The sequence below is a fragment of the Suricata suricatta genome, chromosome 7, assembly GCF_006229205.1.
Source record: "Suricata suricatta isolate VVHF042 chromosome 7, meerkat_22Aug2017_6uvM2_HiC, whole genome shotgun sequence".
In the NCBI taxonomy this organism is placed as follows: Eukaryota; Metazoa; Chordata; class Mammalia; order Carnivora; family Herpestidae; genus Suricata; species Suricata suricatta.
Genome location: NC_043706.1, coordinates 26,674,942 through 26,678,650, shown reverse-complemented (window position 1 = coordinate 26,678,650; position 3,709 = coordinate 26,674,942).

The following is a 3,709-nucleotide window of genomic DNA, read 5'->3' as shown; positions in this document are numbered from 1 at the left end:
GGGGGGGCACTTGTGGGGAGAAGCACTGGGTGTTATATGGAAACCAATTTGACAATAAACTATTTAATAAATAAATAAATAAATAAATAAACATTTAAGAAATTAAACAAAGAAAAATTCTCAAATATAGACAAAAAACTGGTGGTTGCCAAGAGCAGGTGGGAGGGAGGGATAGGTTCAAATAGGTGAAAGGGATTAACAGTATACTTGTCATGATGAGCACTGAGTAATGCAGAAAATGTTTGAGTCATTATATTGTACACCTGAAACTAATATAACAATGAGCTAGTTATATTTAAAATTAACAATAAATAAATAAATATTAACAATTAATAATAGAAGTTTAGGGGATTCACAAATATGTGGAAGTTATAACATTCTTAAATATGAATGAGTCAAGAAATCACAAAGAAAATATTTTGAGAATATGAACACAAAAATAAAGCATGCCAAAATGAGTGAGATCAAGTAAAATCAATGCTCAGAGGTAAATTTATAGATGGGAACAGCTATATTTTTTTAAAAAACTATCAAATCAATCAACTAACCTTCCATCTTAAGAAATTAGAAAAAGAAGAGCCAAAAAAAAGAAAAGCATAAGGAAGGGAGAAATAATAAACAAAATTAAAAATTAGTGGAAAATAATAGAAAAACCATAAACAAAACCAATAGAACAAAAGTTATTTCTTTAAAAAATTAACAAAATTGATAAACCTTTAGCTGGATTGACCAAGAAAAAGAGAAAGAATACTTAATAGTTAAAATTAGAAATACAAAAGGAGATATTACTATCTTATTCCTTATTGAGAAATTAAAATTAAATGAAAATACTATAAGCAATTATAAGGGCAACAAATTAGATGACCGATGATGAAATGAGTAAATTCCTAGAAAGACACAAACTACCTAAACTGACTTAAGATGAAATAGAAGTTTTTAATAGAAGTATAACAAAGAGATAACATTAGTAATCAAAAAACTTCTCACAAGGAAATGACCAGTGCAAGATGATCTCACTGGCAAGTACTACCAAGCTTTTTTTTTTTTTTTTGCCTCTTCACCTTTGAAATGCACTTTATTATTTTTTTACAACTTTTTTTATTAGTTAGCATTTTCTTTTCTTTTTTTTCCATAATATTTTATTGTCAAATTGTTTTCCATACAACATCCAGTGCTCTTCCCCTTTAAAGAGCACCCAGTGCTCTTTAAAAGCTTTTAAAAAATAATTGACTCGAATTTTCATAAACTCTTGCAAAATAATGGATAAAGAAGGAACACTTCCCAACTCAATATCTGAGGCCAGTATGAGCCTGATATCAAAACCATAGACAACACAAGAACACTTTAGATCAGGGCTCCAGGCTGGCTCCCTCGGTTAAGCATCTGACTCGGCTCAGGTCATGATCATGGTTCATGGGTTGAAGCCCCATGTTAGGCTCTGTGCTGACAGCTCAGAGCCTGGAGCCTGCTCAGATTATGCATCTCCCTCTCTCTATGCCCCTCTCCTGCTCGTGCTCTGTCTCTCTTTCTATCTCTCAAAAATAAAAATAAACATTAAAAAAGAACACTTTAGGTCAATATTCCTCATAAACATAGATGAAACAATCCTCAACAAAATACAACAACTTGAATCCAGCAACATACAAAAAGAATTATGCACCATAACCAAGTGGGATTTATTCCAGGAATGCAAGTTTGGCTTAAATAAAAATCAGTTAATGTAATAAACCATGTTAATAGAAAAAAAGGGCATAAGCCATATGATCATCTCAAAAGATTCAGGAAATGCATTTGACAAAACTAAATGTCTTATCAGAATAAAAGCACGAGGGGAAAAAAAGAATTTTTTCCCTCAGGATAAAGGAACTCATGAAAACCTACAGAAAACATCACAGTTAATGGTAAAAGAATGAATCATTTCCTCCTATGATTAGAAACAAGACAAAGATATCTAGTACCACTGCTTCTCTTCAACATTATTCAGGAGTTCTTGCCAAGGTAATTAGGCGAGAAATAGAAAGCATGCAGATTAAAAAGAAAAAATAAATCTACCTAAATTTGCACTTGACATGATCTTGTATATAGAAATACACACACACACACACACACACACACACACACACACACACACAAATAAACAAGTTCAACAAAGCTGCAGGATACAAAATCAACATCCAAAAATCAATTGCATTTCTATACACTAGCAATAAGGAATGTAAACATGAAACCAGAAAAACATTCCATTCACAAAAGTATTAAAATAATAAAATATGTAGGAATAAATGAAACAAAATAATTTCAAGTTTTGTAGACTGAAAACTACAAAATATCATTGAAGAAGTTTTTAAAAGACCCAAATTAAAAAAAGACATCCCATGTTCAAGGAATGAAATAGTTAATATGATAAGAGGGAAATAGTCTCCCAATTAATCTATAGATTTGACATAATTTATCAAAATTTCAGCTGTCTTTAATTCAGAAATTGATAAAATGTCTTAAAAATTAATAAGGAAATCCCTGGGATAGGATAGCCAAAGATTCCTGGAAAAAAAAATACTGAAAGATACACACTTCCCAATTTCAAGCATTCTAAAAAGTTTTAGCAACCAAGACAGGGTGGTGCTGGCATAATGCTAGACGTACAGATCAATGGAATAGAGTTTGGAATCCAAAAATAAACACGCATATTTGTGAGCAGTTGATTTTTTACAAATGTGTGTAGACAATTCATTGGGAGGAAGGAATCTTATCAAAAGTGGTGTGGAAAAACAACGGGTGTGGAACAGCTGATATCCACTTATTCATGAAGTTGGACCCCTTCCTTACACCATACAAAAAATAAATAAATAAATAAATAAATAAATAAATAAATAACTCTCTGTGTATTATAGACCTAAATGCAATAGCTAAAACTATCAACCCCTTAGAAAAAAACAAAATAAACCTTTGTGACTTAGGTTAGGCAAAGGATTCTTAGATACAACACTGAAAGCCCAAGTGACAAAAGTAAAAACAGATTAAGTTGACTTCATTAAAATTGAAAATTTTGGGTGGTTCAGTCAGTTGAAGCGTCTGGCTTCAAATCAGATCATGATCTCAGGGTTCGTGGGTTCGAGCCCCCCATCAGGCTCTGTGCTGACAGCTCAAAGCCTGGAGCCTGTTTCTGATTCTGTGTGTCCCTCTCTCTCTCTGCCCATCCCCTGTTCATGATCTGTCTCTGTCTCTCAAAATAAATAAATGTTAAAAAGATTAAAAAAACATTTTTTTTTGGCCAAGATGGTGAAGTAAGAGGATTCTAAGCTCACCTTATCTCACAGATAGGTTACACAGAGAGATGACACTCACCTCAGTGTAAATAACCTGGAAAATGACGAGAAGTCTGTGAGAATAAACTCTACAACTAACAGTAGAGAGGAGGCCACACTGAAGGATAGGAAGAGTACAGTGGGGACATAAATGTGAGCAGTTGTCTGTGGATGGGAGGCAGCCTAAAACAGAGAAGGGTGAGAAACAGATTACAACACCAGAGAGCCAGCACAGAGAAGACAAATCCCCAAACCATTTGGCTTTGAAAACCAGAAGGGCCTAATTTCATAAGTTCTTACAGCCACCCAGACTAAAAGACTTGGATTTTAAAAATCAGAGAACTGGGCTCTGGAAGACTGTAGAGCACGTTGGGAAGATGAGTTCCTGCTCTAAAGGGACAGTA